Genomic DNA, 19,566 nt, shown 5'->3' on the forward strand with positions numbered 1-19,566 from the left:
TGTTTTCTCTATGATTTTTAACGACATATTAAACGAAAGTTTGTGCAATTTGTTATACGAATATAACAAAGGTGGTGTTTAACACGATTGTAGTTAAGTAAGATTGTCTGAATAAAAACGTTTAATTTTTGATACTTTACATCAAAAATTTTTTTTTAATTTCAAAATATTTCTTTAAAATTATCAACTTTAACAAAGTTTGTGCACAAGGAATAACTTTTAAAAAACTTAAATTTTTTGTTTTAGTTATAAAAAGTTGACATTTCAAAATCTTTAATGACATGATTTGGTACCACAATAGTTAGATTAAACTTAATGAATTAAATTAAAGGAATTTAGTATTGTTGCTTACCAACAAGTTCAGAAATTTTACAACCGTCAAAAACGCGGTAAACTGTTAAAAACAATTCATATTTTTAGTTACTTTAAAGGTAATATATAGTGTTTTAAACCACTATATTATCTATTATGTAATTTTTTTTATATATCGTCAATATTGTAGTTATTTATTGTAGTAATAGCAACAAAGCTTTTAAATTTAGTTCATTACTTTGTTTTAAGTTAAGTTTAAAATTAAACGTGAAATAAACTGTTAATGTGATGCGTAATAATGCTGCCAACTAAGATTACAAAACGACTACATTTATATCAATTTAATTCACATTAGAATATTTTTAAATACAATAAAAACTATAACTATCCTTTTTCATAAATAGGTAATGAATTTAATGTTTAATTGAAAATGATATTGTACGATTACTATAAACTCTCTAAAAGCATTTAAACAAACGAATTCAAGCTAAATTAAATTAATTAATGTAAAAAACTAACCATTTAAGATAGATTTGTTAAGATATCATAACAAACTTTACCAAGCGTGGTTTATATTAAATCAATACCGTTAATGTTAGTTACAAACAAAAATAAATAATATAGATTATTTTAATTACCATCTTTGATTAAATCAATACAAAAGTTATAAGAAATAGGTTTTATTAAAACAGTATAAAAACAGTATTTTGATACCAATTAAAAATATAACTAGTATGATCTTTTTTGTGCAAAGTCAATCTCCAAAAACCAATACTTCATTACATTGTTATGATATTACCGTGAACTTACGTTTCATGTTTTAAAATAAATTCAGAGTCAATTTGAACTTAAATGTGTTGGTATTTTTAACATAGTTTGAAGTCATGATAATGGCTAAAAGTGATATTTGACTAGATTATAAATTTTTTAAGTACTATGGTCTTGCTTTTAAGTATGAATATATATTTTTTAAAAACCTTGTGTTCAAAATGCAAAATTTATGTTAAACAGGAGATTCTTGGATATGCAATTCCAATTGAGTAAGCAGTTTTGGAACGTGATCAAAGTGCGTACCTAAAAACAGATTATTGTATTTTTTAAGTTAGTATAAACGTCTAGAGGGATATAAACTATTTTAACTAAAAATTCGAACAAAGTTTATACTTATAAAAATTAAAGTAACAAAATTAATCAACCTGGTTTTTATTTGGTACATTACTTTATAGTTATATAATAAACTATTTTTTTTAGAGAAAGATGGTTAATAAATGTTAAAAATATTTGTATAAAAAAATTTGTATAATTAAATGTTTATGTTGTATCTCAAAATATTAAACTTAAAATAAAAAAACATTCCAACTGTTATTATTGAAACGCTGAAAACATATAGACAGTTCTTTTTACTTTTAAAATCTGAAATTGTATTAAATTTTGAAAAACTAAGTAAAAATAGATCAATATTTTGAAAATAATTAGATATTAACAACTAACTTGAAAAGTTTTTATTAGATTTATACCACTTGGAAAAAAAAATAAACAAATAAAGATATAAGTTATTAATAAAAGATCACAATAAGTTACACTAGACACACACTTTCAAAAACACTAAAAATATTTTAAACAATTCTCTTCAGTAGAGTACAATGCTAACAAATAATAAGATTTTACACACTTATATAACAACCAAGTAATCATAAAGTGATCAAGAGATTAATAAAAGACAAAAGCAATTAGTAAAAGTTAAAACCAAATAAGTCCATTTTCGTTATAATTGATCTACAGTAAAACTAAACATAAATAAAATGAAAATAATTCTTGTAAAGTGTTACGAAAATAAAAAAACAGTATAGTCGAAATACTTTTGCTTACATAAAACAGGTTTCCTTAACAAAATACAAAAGGCTTCAAATTTAACAAAATCAAAAAAATTACTACAAATTTTAATAACTTTAAATCTATCTATATTATAATTGTTTGCACAAGTTGGATTATTAAGTAAATGTTCTGAAATAGATGAACGTTCTGAAATATGCGTTTAAAACCTTAACCGGAATATCATCTTTCGTATCTGACAGGCAAAAAAGTTCTACACATTTTGGTATGTGTTCTTTTATTCTCTTCCTTAGATGTCTAGTTATTAATCCAATATAACTTGCTGTACAGCAGCAAATGTACCCGTAGATTATCATACTTTTATTTGATTTTAATACTGGATCCTTACCACCTGGTGTTATTAGTGGTTTAGAGGTAAAAACAGTTCCAGGGCTCGCTGCGTAATAAGTATTCTATAACAATTGTCTAATTTTTTTTTTCTAACATCTCTGAGCTTTTATTAATAAATTGAACTTTTAAAGTAACTACACATTTTTCCGGTCCTATTGTCTTTATTCTATCCAAATTTTTCATATGCAAATTAATTGTTTTGTTAACGAACTCTTGTGAGTAACCGTTTTTGTTTAAAAGTGTTTTAATTTGTTTGATTTTAGCTAGTAGCAACTCTGAAGAACAAACTTTTGTGTGCCCGATGACACAAAGTTCTTATTTAATTTACTTTTCTCTTTAAACTGCAGTTTGAAAGTTTATAGAATTCTTGAAACAGTGCATGATTAAAATAGTAATTCCTAAATGGATTTCTTTTAGAATAAATAATTCAAAACTAAAGTTATCTAGTAAAGTGGAGAAAATATTTTTGAATTCTGAAATTTTGAAAGTTGAACGTAATTATAGATATCTTGAATCTGCAGTTGTATGTTACTAAACTAAATTATAGGAAGTGTTGTCTTTAGAAGACTTTGATAAATTTAACAATTATGTAGAAGAAGTTGTAATTAAACAAAAGAGTAAAACTATAAAAGACAATAGCAAAGAATTAAATAACTTGATATTGAGAAAATTTGGTATTTTGGCTAGATACAACGTCTTTAATTATTCTGATCGACAGTTGATTAAACAAGAGAGCTTTGCATTTTTAACCAAATAGGACTTTACTTTCGAGATAGTTTAATATAATTACAAACTTATTCCTAAGTTATATAAAACAAACTTTGAATAAATGCAATTTATTTTATTTTTAATAATAATTCTTAGTTCTGAAGAAAGAAACTATTAAATCACGACACAAATAAAATCTATAAAAAGTATCAACAAAGTTACATAAATACTAACATCAATTCCGCGATGTAGACGTTTTCTTGATTCTCGATAATTGAAGTAAAACGTTAAACTTAATCGTAACTAGATCATACCGCGGAATAACTTTGCAACTCTTTTAACGCTTATTTGAAAGACAAACGCCGATATATACTCGTCGGAATGAAATTAACTCCTTGAAATAATAAAAATGTTTGTTTTTAATACTGGAAGCACGTCACGAAATCTGCGTAGACAGTTTACAACATCCGCTTTAAAATACGAAAATGAGATGTTAATATCATTACATTGTTTCTTTTTAAATTTTCAATTTTAACGTTTTAAGCCTGGTTTTAAATAATTTAAATCCTTACAATCCTACTTAACTTTAAACTTTTTTATAATTGTTAAAAGGCTGCGTCAAAAAAAAAAAAGTATAATAATAACTTATTATCTCAAAAATTACATAATTTACAAAATCTTAGATAAAACACAACATAAAGACAAAGTAAGTAACAATGATAGTCATTTAGTTGTCTTTAATCATTCTCTCCGGCTTCTTGTCCTTGGACTTCTTGTCATCGGGCTGCTTCTTTTACTGTGGTTTATTTAGCAGGCACGAATTCTTTTAATTCGCTTGTTCTTATCCAAATTCAAAAATTCATCGAATTCACTTGTTGACATAGAAAATATTCATCTTTTCATTGTCCGTCATTGTAGTATTCATTTGAAAGAATTCATTCCAAAAAATACGCCGCTCAAAAAAAAAGTTGATATATTCTTTCAAGACAGTTTAGTAAAAACTACTATGTTATTATGCCAAAAGACAATAACGAAACTGTCAGTATTTACTTTCAAACCCATTTTTTTATACAAAACAAAAAATTTAAGCATTCAAAGATGCATTAAAAGAAAATTAATAGTTTAAAAAACATGAAAAACTTTAATTTTGTTTTTAACTTAAAAAAACATATGTTCTTAATATTCAACTCGCAAACTTTAATAAACAAAACTGAAAACATTTTCTTTAAAATATTTTACAAAACAATAAGTAGTATTTTCATGCACAAATTTTTAAAGGATTCAAGTATAAAACATTTCTATTTAAGCAACACAAAACTTAAGCATTGTAGAAATTTATAAAAAGAAAAATTTAGCGAGTGCTTTTTTACTATCGTTAACAGTCAAAACTAAATGGGAGTTGAAAGTAATTTAAAATTCAAAATTTATAGGAAAAATTTATCACGAGTCGAATTTGAAAGCTTTCAACTTGAACTTGATTATTTTACGAGCAAAAAGTCTGGTAATTTAATTTTGTTTTAAAGTTAGAGAAAAAAAGTAGTTACTAAAATTTTAATGCAAAAAATAGGCATATGAAACTTTTCTTCATTATAATTGCTATTTGATAGCTTTTAATTAATAGTTCAATTACTAAACTGTAATTTATAATATAAAAAACTTCATAACACATCATTAAAAGTAAAAAAGCTATAAACTTTTACAATTCAGAAATTTTATCAGAAAAGAACACAAAATAAATAGACTTAATAGTTTCTTTCAGTTTAAATTCTTAAAAATATTATCTGAGTTTGAAAAAATTTAAAATAGATTTTCATGTTAATAAAAAGTTACAACTTTTTACCTTTATTAAAGTCTGTTTCGTTAGTTTTGTGAAAATATTTATATTTTATCTTCAAAAGGCTTTATGATAAATGTTAAAAGTTTTAGACCTGCTATTAGTAATTCTGACTCTTTTTTATTCTGTGTTGTAATTTCTTTTTTGTCAAATGAATTAAGTACTGCCAAATTGTTTTTCTCTTTAGCTAATATGTTGCTTGATACGCTAGTTTGTGATTTTGTTTTTGAAGAATCGTAATATCCTGAGTCTTGTTTATAACTTTTAAGCTGCACTGTTTGCACTTGATATTTTGGCTTGCTATCATACTTTTTATTGTAACTACTATTTTTCTGATGTTGTTTCTGATGTTTTTCTTTGCTAAGTTTACCTTGTTTTGCTGTAAAAGCAACAGCTTGCTTATAAGCTCTATTAGCTTTTATTTTCTGCTGTTGGAAGTCACTAGAATGATGGTTTGCGTCAAATATATTTTGTTTAAATTTTTGGTTGTAGTTTGAATTCTTATCTACAGCATACTTAGACCCTTGAACTGCTTTACCATTAGGACCTGTCACGTTTGCGGCTTCTGACATGTTATTTTTACCTACAACAATATCAAACTGGACTTTTTCTCCTTGTGCAAGAGACCTTAAGAATTTGTTAGGGTTATTTTTGGCGATAGCTGTATAATGAACAAAAATATCGCTGTTCCGATCATCACGTTGAATAAAACCGTAACCTTTGCGAACATTAAACCATACTACTGGACCAGTTACTCCAACTGCTATAGTGTTTTTGGTTACCTGAGCTTTTTCTTTGGTTGTTTGAAACTCTTTGCTTGTATTAGATGTTTTTGTAGGTAAGTGTTGATGACATGACAAACACTGTGCTATGTTAACATTATTACTACTATTCCTATTGTATGATTTTATTGGTTTAAAACTATCTCTATCTTGGTTAAGTTGGCAATAATTGTAATTATGATTAATACCATTATATCTTAAATGAAAATTTTGTTGATTATTAGGACGAACTTGCTTATGGTAATTTATTTTAGACCTATGCTGACTTTGCTCATACTGCTGTAGTCTATTGTAATTAACTTGCTTAGGTATTAATGGGTTTTCCTTATAAGCATTCCATATGGCTTGTCCTTTTCTTTTAAAAACTTCTAAGCTTTCATCAAAATGTTCTCTAATCTTATCTTTAATCGAAAAGGGCATTAAGTATGCAAGAAAAAACTTAATTCTGTCCTGTTCTCGACATTTGGCCCAACTTACGGCTGTAGCAAATATTTTATTAAAGTTTGTACACTCATTCCAAATTGGAATTTTATCTAAAATTTCAGCTAACTGATTGTCCCTATTAATAAAAAAGTTTCTTAAAGAACTGTAATTTCTTTCACCTCGTTCTGTCATTTTATAATAGTCTGACAACTCTTCTCTCGGCCAAAACCCAGTTAAAAATTTATACTTTTCTGTATTACTAGAAATATTCTCATTTAACATTTCCTCCTCGAAAAAACTAATAATATCACGAGGGTTTCTTACAAAGTCTAACCTTTTAAACTTTTTACTTAGTCTTTGCGCCTTAATTGTGTCGCTAAAGTTATTAAAATTATTTCGATTACTATTTTGTAATCATTGTAAAAAGGTTCGCGTTTTTCTAGCATCGCACGTTCGAAATGTCGTGATCTAGACTGCTTTAATCTATTATTTAACTTTTTTAATTGCATTTGCAAAACTCTTAACTCTTCTTCATTTGTTAGCTGCTTAACTTCGCTTGATTTTCTAAATTGTTGTTGAATGCTGTTTGACGGATAAAATTCAGCATTATCATTCATCATCTCTGCTTGATGAGAATTATTAAGATTGATATCGTCATTGTTGTTTGTGTGCATTTATGTTGTTGACTGCTTAAAGATTCCTAATCAGAAAACTCAAGGTCCTTAAAAGACACTGCGTGGTTTCCACTTTAACCAAATAGGACTTTACTTTCGAGATAGTTTAATATAATTACAAACTTATTCCTAAGTTATATAAAACAAACTTTGAATAAATGCAATTTACTTTATTTTAAATAATAATTCTTAGTTCTGAAGAAAGAAACTATTAAATCACGACACAAATAAAATCTATAAAAAGTATCAACAAAGTTACATAAATACTAACATCAATTCCGCGATGTAGACGTTTTCTTGATTCTCGATAATTGAAGTAAAACGTTAAACTTAATCGTAACTAGATCATACCGCGGAATAACTTTGCAACTCTTTTAACGCTTATTTGAAAGACAAACGCCGATATATACTCGTCGGAATGAAATTAACTCCTTGAAATAATAAAAATGTTTGTTTTTAATACTGGAAGCACGTCACGAAATCTGCGTAGACAGTTTACAACATCCGCTTTAAAATACGAAAATGAGATGTTAATATCATTACACATTAACTCTTGGAGAAAATTTTTGCTCCCTCCCAAACATGTAGACAAGGAATTGGTTTTTTTAGGATTTGAGTGTTTTAACAAACAACTAGGTGTGTTGAAATTTAGATTTACTGATGAAGAAACTGCTATGAAAGTTAATTTATCATCCTTGGCATATAATTATAGTAAATAAAAACTTAAAAAAAATATTTTGTTGGAATTCTCTGAGATAAGAAAAATAGTGCAAAATTTAAAACTGACAATAATTTTATAATTTCTAATAACCGACATAAGAAAATGGGTTTGTATTAATGAATAAATCTGATTAATCGGAATGAAATGAATGTTATTGTTGGTGATTCAACAAAAATTAAACTTTTATGCAAAGCAAAAGAACTAAATAATATTGATAAAGTGGAGAGTGAAATTATTAAGTTTCTAAAACAGTTATTATTCAAGAATGAAATTAGTGAATATTTATTTTATTTAGTTCAACTTGTTGGATCATTTACCCCACGTTTGTATGAGTTACCAAAAATTCATAAAGAAAACATTCCTTTGAGGCTCAGTTTACCTATGTTTAATTCAGCACAACATAAGTTTGCAAAGTTTTTTTAAATTTTTGTAGATTTTATCATTTTCTAAATATGTTTAGGTTTATATATTAATAAATAAAACTCAAAAAGATTACTATTTATTTATGTTTACTAATAAGTAATTTGTTTAAAATTAGTCAAGTTATATTAGTTTTACAAAAAAAAAAGCAGTTTTTAATAAATTTTGGTTAGGTTGCATTAGTACTTTACTTTGATACATCTTTACTAAACTTGAGGAAAACTAAATTAGTAAGAATATTATCAATTAATACGTTATAAAAAGTTATTATAGAAATAAAAAATGTAGTTTAAATTAACGATGCGTTACAAAGATCTATAGAGTTTAGAACAATACTTTATAGTAAAAATACTTAATTTTTCAAGTTTAGTTTTCTAAACTTTTTTTTAAAAACGAATAAACTTTACTTCAATAATAAGTTAGACTTAAATTATTTAAGATTATTGTTTAACACGAATAAAACTAATTGAAAAAGTTATAGTTATAGAATAATTACACTTAAATAAATGATCATTTTACATGACTTAAAACTTCAAAATTTAGAACTGATTAATATAATTAAACTTAACTTTATTAGAAATAAAACTCCAAACTAGTGTTTGTGGTTAAACAACTCAATAAAATTTTACTTTATTTTTAGATTTAATTATTCAACAAAAATTAAAAAATAATGAAAGTATTGAAATTAGAAAACTAATTGTATCTTGTTTTTTTTATTATTAAAAAGAAAATTTAGGGTTAAAATAATTTATAATATTAATTTATTGTTCAATTAATCTTTAAAATACTAAAATAATAGTCTTAGAAGCATCAAAAGTGTTTAAGAATTAAGATTTAAATTATTCATAGATCATAGATACTAACGTTTTAAGTAGTTTTTTTAATTTACTAACATAAAGTACGTAAACTAAATTTTAAACTGAAAAGTATTTAGACCGTTCGATTTTTCATTTGTTTTTAATTGTATATTCATCATGTATAAATGTACAAACATAACGTAATATTATCAAGAGTCTTTTTTAAAAATTCTTGGAGCACAATTCAACTCACAGGGAAATTTCATTAAACTTTTATGAATATCATCCAGTTTAAAAAAACAGTTACTTGCAGTTATATTAATAATACATGAAATAGGTATGTCAGAATTAATTAACATATTAGCGACAGAAACATTATCTAATTTATATTTCTTAGCAAGAGAATTCATGTCTCTTTTGAGTCTACTTCATTAAATTTAAACACTGTTACGCCAAAACCATTAGAAATAGTATTAGTTGATGAACTGCCAATGTAGATAGATGACTCAGGAGAAGAAAGAATCTTGTTGTTCTATTATGACAAGGTGACAGTTGCTTACAAACACTTCCTTCAGTAGAGTTAGCTAAATTAGGTACCAACCCTTTCTTAACCGAAATTAGACCTGAGACATTTATTTTACTATATAATGTACCTAAATCCGTCTCATTTAGAATATTCAGTGGCTCAAAAACTTTACAAGAAGTTGGTAAATTTGGTACCAACTCTTTCTTATCCAATTTTAATGTACTTGAGACAAAATAACAACATATACTAGGTGAAAAAATTGTTAAGTCTTTATGAAGGAAAAATAAATAATCTTTAGAAAACCCTAAATCAAATAAATTTTCAACATTTTAAATTATTTGTTTCAAATAAAGAAAAGATTCATTATTTCTGAACAATAATTTTTCAAAATCATTTGTTAAAATGCATCTCGAAAATTTTTCTTTGATTTCAGTAATGAACTTTATAAATTTGCTAGCCTATTTTAAATTATAAACAGTTTCTAAAAATAAACATAGTTATGATAAGAATTTTAAATTATTCATATAAAAAAAAATATTTATTGTTTTGAATATAAGATAAATAGCATGAGACTAAATTTTTCATTTATATCTGTTTAATTAGTGTTTATTTCTGTTTTTTTAGAAAAAATTAAAAAAACAGTAATTTAAACGTAGCCGTAGTTTTAGAATATAAATGAGAAAGGTGATTATAACTTAATACATTTTTTTCGTTTTTCTAGTTACTAAAAAAGTATATTGATTTAATAACAATATTTTTATGTCCTTTATAACTATTTACTGCATGAAATAGCTTCATATTTCAAAATAAACATTAACATATTTTATTTTATTATTGTACTTATGTTTAAACTAGTATTATGGCTAAATAATAAACAAACGAAAAGGAGTAATAAAAGTCTTATCAAATGTCTTTTTATTCTTGTTAACAGAAGATGACTAAATAGATATCTCAAAACAGTACTTATTATACAGGGCTGTTTACTGACAAGAACTCATCCCAATTATAAAATGACCATCAAGCTTACGTTAAGTTTGACAACACTAATATATAAAAGTACATAGCTATTTAGAATTTCTTAAAAACGAACTTTTCATTGTATGTCATTAGTACTATTTTTGTAAGTTTTACTTGTAATTAATATAATACAATCAGTTTTTATATACAACTGTTCTTATCAAATACTAAAAGCATTTATATGGGTAGTTAAAAAAACTTTTTAATATTAGTCGCTTAAATAATATTTAACAAATACATCCGAGGACATTAACCTTCCCAAATAATTCTCATAAATATAATATAATAATAAATAAAAAACGTTTTGATTTTAAAAAGAAAAAACAGTACTCAAACTTTCAAATAATATTAGAAATCTTTTAACAATAGTAAAAATAATTTTTCTACGTTGAGTGGTTTATGCTTTGCAAAGAAAATGTAGTTATTTAAATTTGGTTTTTGTTGTTATACAATATATAGATGAATGAAAGCTTTGCCATTTTACATGGCTAAAAATTACCTCGTGCTATTAGTTCTCATCAGTTATTAAGTTTTTGAAGTTAATATAAGAAAATGGCTACAAAAGACTGTTGGGAATTTCTTGCTGACGTCAGAAAATTTCTGTTGTTATAAGATAATTAAGGGTTTTACCTGAAAAAGAAAATATAAGTATTAAAACAATTGAATTCTTTTTTTTTCAATGAAAGTTAGTCTGATTATTTTTTTATATAAACGTATGTTTTATATAATGTTTAGTTATCTTTTAAAGCAACATTGAAGTGTTTGTTTCAAAAAATGAAACTTTTTCAACTGTACAGTGAGTTAGTTAATTGTAGTTATTTATTTATGCTAAGTTTAGTGATTTAAAGTTGTGTTAACTTTTTAACTGTGTACAAAAAGATTAAATCTTAAAGCTTTATATTGTACATTTTTAAAAGTATATAAATCTGTAGTTTTAATTGCGTTCATTTTCTGCTGAAAAAAATATATTTGTTTAAAAAATCTTCAAATTTACAAACTGAAGTTATCTAAAATATAAAAGTAATTTTGAAATTATACAAATATGAATTCTCAATTTGAATTTAATTTGGTGAATTTAAGATTTTCGGGGTTTTTTGATGAGCGTGTGTATTTATTTATATTATCAAATCATTATTATTTTACATATATTAAAATGTACTACTCAAAGTAAAGTTCTTAAATGACTTTTGTTGTTAAAAAACTAATATTTTTTTTTCGTCACTGACGTAATAACAAATTTAAAACAACCTTAAGTTTTAAAATTTTGTTTAAATTAAGGGCGTTGTTGAATGTAACAAACTTCGGAAATTAAAATTTAATTTAAACAATACAAAATAGCTAGCTTTGCTTTTCATTAAATATGTTATGCAATTTATTTTGACATCAGAATGTGACTAATTGTTAAGATACCTCTCTTAAACTGTTTAAACTAGAAAGTTTTACGAATAAAAAATGCTATTAAATTTTGATGTTGCATACTTTTGCTTTGTTTTCTTAATATATTTAGTTAGTTTTGTTAGAATCGCGTTATTATTTTGAATTTTAGTTAAATCTTAACTTAATATTTTGTTTTATTTTTTATGCATTACTGTAACTAATTAATTAAAAGCTATATATAGTTTTTAATTTAGAATACTTTTTTTTTTCTTATTAAATATTTTGTATGTAATCTATTTTAAAACTATTTATTTATGAATACACACCATATCAAACTTAAATTATTTGTAAAAGTTTGTGTAATGAAACTTAAATTAAAACTGTTTTTGTTGTAAAAAATTTAAACTTATGATTATATTAACAAAACTAACTTAATAAAATTAAATAGTCAAGTTAACTTAGTATTTTAAGTATTACAAATGATGATAAAACTTTTTAGCAAAAATTCCGAAAAAAACATTTAAACTTAATTTAAAAAAAAAACTAAATTTAAAGTAGAATTTAGAAAAAATATGGTAACTATCACTTAAATACTAAATCAAACTTGAGAATTTTCTCAATAAAATATATAACTAGCCATAGGAAATCAAAATTATTTATTTGAACCTCTTAATTTTATTTCTAACGTCAAGCATAATCTATTTCACTTAAAATTTAAATGTGCAATTTTTGTTGATAATAACAACTGTTTATATACCACTTTTTCTTAACTACAAATTTTTTTTATAGATTATTATTTTGAACCAGTTTGAAATTTCACAGATAACTAGAATGTTACAATTAATAATTTAAACTGTAAATTAGGTCAGTTTAAACAAAGATTGAAAGAACAACTTTTAACTTCTTAAAGTTCCAATACTTTTCTAAATATTACAATGTTCAATAGCATTTAGTTAGTTATAGTATAATACTAAATCATGAACTAAATATGTACTGACAACTAATAACTTATGCATAAAAACTTATTTTGACAGTAGATGAAAACTTATATTTTGTATTGTTGTTGTAAAACTTTTATAAGATGTAAAGTTAAAACTAATTACCAACAATTTTTTACAAAAATTTTATTATTTAACTTTGATTTTTTTTGAGTTTTTCATTTTAATAGTTATTACTTTTTGTAAATATAAAAGTCTGTCATTGTACCAGACTAATAATTTTATAGACTTGAAAATTTAAGTAAAATAACGAAATGCGTACACTTGGTCTGTTTTCAAGTATAAAACTTGAAAAAGCAATCATTTTTGAAAAATATGTGCTTTGTTAAATAAAAGTGACGTAGTACATGTAAAACTCGCAACTCTTTACTTTTCAATTTTTTTAATAAGTTGTTAGAATATTATTCTACATTAGCTTTGGAGTCTAAACAGTTTGTAACTAGTCAAATTAATTAGTAGAACGTAACTTTCAGGAAAAAAGTATTTTAAAATTAAATATTTTAACAAAGAAAATGCGTTTTAATACTTTTTCTAAAAATAATTGCATTTTACTGCGCTAACGGCATAAAATTAAAACAATTGTTAAATAGTCGTATGCTGTAATATTTAAAAATTTACTTAAAATATAGATTATTGTAAACAAAAAATATGCTCGGCTTATGAATTAATAAAACACACCCTAAAGGTTGCATACTTTGCATAATAAAAATAATAAATTTTATATTATATGAATAGCATTAATTGTTTTTAGTACCATACTAAATGAAGTAGTGCCAAGCAAACTTTAACAACATGATAATGCACTGTTTATAATTAAAATGAATAAATATTTATTTGTGTCCAGTGTATCTGTATAGAAAAAAAAATCTTGTAGACCGATAAATTATTGATATTATTACAATTGTTTTTTAATTTCAGTGATTATCTGAAACCGTATCTCAATCTTCAACATTAAGTGTACTCAATGCTTCTTTCTTATAAAAACTTGTTTTTTACGTAGAATGTTCGAATTTTTCTTAAGGTTACTAATAATTAGAATTAATATAAATACGATTTTTTAGATTTATTATTTCACTAAATTTAAGTTTTTGCAAATTGTTTGCTTTCGTTGTAAGTGTAAGAAAAAAATCTTGATTTATGTTTGACTAAACTTAGTCTAAATATTGTAGCTTTTATACAACAACATGAATTGTGGCAAACGTCAATATATTAAACTAACTTTAATTTAAAAAAAACTTATAATGTTTATGTACATAATTAAAAAGCTTTGGTTTGTCGGAAACACTTTTGATGTAAAAAAGTTTAAACTAAGTTTAATTAGTCTAATTTCAGAAGCACATTTAAATGACTTTTATTTCTTTTACTCTTTATACTTTCCTTTTCGGTAAAATTAAATGTTATAATATAAATAATACAATTTTTTTAAAAAGTTTTCAAAGCTGTAAATAGAAATTGATAAAATATTCTAATATAAAAATTGTTTTCATTATGTGTTATAAAAGTTATGTTACATGTTTAGTTGAAATTGCTGTTTCAAGTATATAAAAATGTTTTTATAACATTTTTGATCTTACAAAGTCGATATTAAACTTAAAATAAAATTGCAAATATATATTTAACGTTTCAAATGGTCATGTTTACTTAATGCTTCTTTTCTTTAGCCAGCAATTTAAAAAAGAAAAAAAAAGAAAAAAAAAGTTACAAAAGTTATTAAAGATTATCTTCCATAAATAAACTATTTAAATTTATCTTTTAGTGAACTTCTATCTTTTTATAAAACACTTTTGTTGAAAAATAATAAGTATAAAATTATAACAACTGATTCTAATAGTCCATTTTTTTAACATTATTCAATTAATTTTTTCAATATAAAGTCTCTAATACACTACATATTTTACTTAGTAATATTCAGGCGGTTTTTGACACACTTTAACGATAAAAATATATTTTTCTTAACACTATTTGTTTACTATAAATGAGTTTATTAAATCTGTATTTTTGCTTTCGTTATTAAGTTAAATACAACGAAAATAGCGAGAAAGCAAAATCATTTTTCGATCCTTAGGTAAAGATAAGCTTTTTGATTGTATTTTTTGGGAGAAAAAAAAAACAGATAGAAAAAATTCGTGATATATACATACTAAATTTACAAAGTACTGAAGTATTTGTTTAATAAGCAAACTCTAGTAAATATAAAACAAATTAGTTGTTGCCAAATTTTTAAAAAAATATTATATTTTTATATCATTTTGATTCAGATAAATTTTTATTTTATTTTAAAAGTATGCGCGATTTTAGATAAGGAACGTACGTTTTTTTCTACTTCTTATCTCGAAATATAATTTTTGAACAATAGTAAAACGTAGTTATGTTTTTCTCTTCTTTTTTTTTAGACAAGCAATATATTTTAAAACAATGTCACCAATTTTTTCTTAATTTAGAAAACCTAACAATCCAAACTTTTGTTTATAATTCGAATAACTCAAATGTTGACAATTTTCATTTACAATAATTTCCAGTCATTTAATTCTATGTTAAAATTTGTTATTAATTAAGAAAAAAAAATATTTTTTTTAGTTCATATCGATAAAGAATAAAAAAAAAACTCAAATCGATTCACCATTATTAATTAGTTGAAAACTTATACTTAATGTAAAGTCAATATGATCTATTTCACCAAAAATTATTAACAACTTTTATTCAATGTAAGATTAATCTGGTCTAAGTGAAATGTTTCTCAGACAAAAATATGTAGTTAGTGCAAATTGAAGTTTCTAGTTTTACAATAATTTAGACGTTATGTAGTATTAAATATGATAAAGCGTTCTTCACCGTTTCATAAAGCGTATGGCAAAATTCTTTTTTTTTTTAATATGACAACTTACTGTACTTTTAGATTTGAATTTATTTTAATTTTTATAACTTATTTAAAGTAGAACAATATAATGATATCCTTCACTGCTTGCAACTATTTTTTAGTGAGATCAGCCATTATAATCAAATTTTTATATTAAAATTATCTTGCTTGTATAAATTTAATAACCTGACTCTACTATAATATAGGTTTAGACATTAAAAATTATATTAAATAAGCAAAACAAAACTTAATGTGACGTCATAAAAGTTTTAACAACAACTTTCTGCTTTTATCATATAAATATATTCAGTAAGATTCAAAAGTGTTTGTCAGCTTATAATTTCGAAAGTTTTTAGTCATGTAAAATGGCAATGACTTTAATGTATACATGTCGTATTTAATTAACTTAAATTTTAATTTAAAACAACTTAGGCAAACTAATCGTACTTTATTATTAAATTGTATAAATAGTCTTTTGCAGTGGTTCCCAATCTTTTTGGTGCCCGGCACCCTTAATTTTTTTTCAACTTTTTCACGCATCCATTTGCAAAACATGCAATCATTTATTTAAGAAAAAATTAAAGTATTACGATAAACATTTGTATATCTTTTATTTTTTGATAGTTTACTACACTAGTAAAAAAATATTTTAAAAGTAAAATAAAACAACAAGCTGTATTAAAGCAAATTTTATTTTTTTTTTCAAAGGTATAAAACATCAGAACTCACTATCCCCTCTACAGCGATCAACGTTTTCTAAAAGTCAAGCAAGTAAATTTTGAGCTTTTCACTTGCTACTCTACCTGCCCTTTCTTTTATGTTATTTTTTTCTAATTTAATTGTCTTATATTTAAACAAAAAAATAATAAATATCTTTAAACATTTTTTTAACTAATCTATACAAAAAAAATATATATCTTTAAAGCAAAAACCCCTAACAACACGTCGTTTTGCAAACACTCACATTGTATTCAATTAAAAATTATAATTCTGTTAATGCAATATGTTTTATAGTAAAATTAAGAATCAATTTGAAATCCAGTTAAAGTTTAATGACTCTATTGTTTCTGATTAAGTATTCTAAAAATATTGATAAGTTTCTTTTTACTTTAAATGTTTCAGTGAAAAGTAAAAACTAAAAAATATGTTATCTACTGCAGGTTATAAACTATAAAAAAAATAATTTTATTCGTTAAATAATTTTCTGAAGCTTTAACAATTTTTAATTCAAACTATTGCAAAATGTTTTTAGTGTTTATTTTTTTAAAACAATTTCTATGACAAATAGAAATGACTAAACACTTAGTTTTAAGTTTAACTAGGTTAAACAGTAGTACTACTAAATTAAGAAGTTAGTTGATCTTTGATTGTTATAGGTTCAAATTAGTATTTAAATTATAAACTTTTTTTTTCATTTTTTTAAAACTATAATTTTAGCAACATGTATATTTTAATAATCATGTAAAATTTATAATATTTCAAATCTATATAAAGCTATTAAGCGAAATATATACACAAAATCTTACTAAAAACCCTAAAAATAACGAATTAAATTTAACAAATTAAGTATCTTTTATTAATTACTCGTTATTAGATTTACATGATTAGTTTTTTTATATAGTAAAAACTAAAGTTGAATTTTGTTAAAAATAAAAAAAAAATTGGCGAAAAATTTGTAAATTCAAATTTGTAAAATTTGCTATTATACTCTGTAAAAAAGTTTTATTATGTATAATGGCTTCGTCCATAATGTATTTTACATAGTCTGCACAATTCTAACTAAATTAGTATACTTTTTATTATTAAAAAAATACGTTTAACGTACACCTAGTTTTATAACATAAATAACTTAGATATGTTAAGTAAAATAAGCTATTTTAAGCTGTAATTGCTAATATTTTATGAATATTTTAATGCTTTTTAACAGCTAAAATATTTTACCCGGATTTTTAAATTAAAATTATCACTTTTAAACAATACTGCAGTTTATAGTTTTTAACTGTGTAATATTTTAATTTATCTTATATTTTCAGCATATATAGTTTTTGACCATATTAAGTAACAATGTGTTATGTAGAACTTTTAATTATAAATCATTTATTTTTATTAAATTGGTTACCAGCAAAATTGTATTTCAAAAATCACAACAAAGTAGAGTAAAGGTTTTCATTTTACACGCTGCCTATAAAGTCATTATTAATTTTATTTTATATTTATTCAAGCAACTTCTATTGAGATTTCTATTTTAAATACAGTTTTTAAAACAATTTAATTTTTTTGAACAATAATATAAAATTCAATCAAAACTAAAAGTTATAAACAAAAGTTTATAAAACATATATTTTGTGAGCATTATATGACATCGTAGTTTATCATTTTCATTATATTTCATTTGCTTGCAATTTAATCATAAAAAAGTTATTTACACTTTTGTTACTGTTGTATTGTATCACAACCGATTGTTTAAAATGATTTTTATTTAGTAAGATATATGGTTACAATGTTATGTTTTATTTTATTCTAGATAAAATAAATTAACATACATATTGAAAGTATTGGTTTAAAAAATTGCTAGTTTTATATTAAAGTACAATAATAATGGCAAACATATAGGTCATTAATATGTTAGACAATTATAATGTCAATAGTAAAAATATATACTTTTTGGCAAGTCAGAGCATTTATACTTTATTTAATTTACGAAAATTACTTAATTATCAAGTTCCCTTTGACAAAATATTAATTCTATGCGACTTTCTCTTTACTGTGTTTAGGGTAGGTTTAAAATATTTCGTTTTTTTAATTAATAACAACCACTAAACTTTAAAATATCATTATCAAAACCCTAAGAGTGTTTTTAATGAATCAAGTGTAATTAAATTAAACAAAACAGCATCACAAATCCTCATGTATTTGTTTTTGAAATCAAGATGAAAATTCACATAACAGTATAGATCCATATCAAAAAAATATATAAAACTAAACAAACTTATATCATAAAATGACTTTATGTTGTTTGAAAGAAGATTGCTTTTGGTCAGGCACAATTTTTACTGACAATAATTTAATAGTATAAACTAAGTAACATTAGTTTATACTAATAAATTAAAATAAAAACTACTAACATTAGTTTTCTAGCTAAAAGGAAGTCAATAAATTAGTGTATTAAAAACAATTATTGCTAAAAAACTTTTTGAATATTTGTTGCTTGAAAAAAGTATTTTTCAGTTAGAACTTCTAGTGACGTCATTCAAAATAGAAAACAAGTTTAAACTATAAAATTTTTAATATTAATTTGTCCATTATCAAACTAACAGCCAGGGTTTTATAAGCTAGTTTTTAATCAGTTAAATAAACTGATACTAAACATTAAATATAGCAGAATAAAAATTGAAATAAAACATAGGTAAGTGTTATATTATTTTAAACAACGAAATTAAACTATATTTTAAGGCATTTTAGTTAAAGTCATTAAACTACTAAAATTTAAGCAACGTAGGTGTGTAATTTTTTTTTTATCGGATAGACATTTTAGCAACGAATAATTATATGTCCAATATATACAATGTAATTAAAATTTTACATTATCTAAATATTTTTTTAATACTTATAGTATTAATACTTAATAACTTAAGTAGTTAATTTCAACTAAAAATATTTTCAACATTATTGATTCTTTTCATAGTTTAGTTTTTATATAAACACGAAGGTAATAAACGTGAACGTTTTAAGAATTTTTATGATATTTTTGAAGACTGTTTTTACTTTAGTTCCTAATAAGAATAATTTACAGGTAGAACACTCAATATACTTGTTATTTTTTCTGCTCCAAATAAATTTTGTAGATATTTTACTACATATATTACAAGTTATTTTACCACTTGGTCTTTTTGTAAT

This window comes from Thalia democratica, chromosome 3 (genome assembly GCF_965202585.1).
Source record: "Thalia democratica chromosome 3, ktThaDemo2.hap1.1, whole genome shotgun sequence".
NCBI classification, from domain to species: Eukaryota; Metazoa; Chordata; class Thaliacea; order Salpida; family Salpidae; genus Thalia; species Thalia democratica.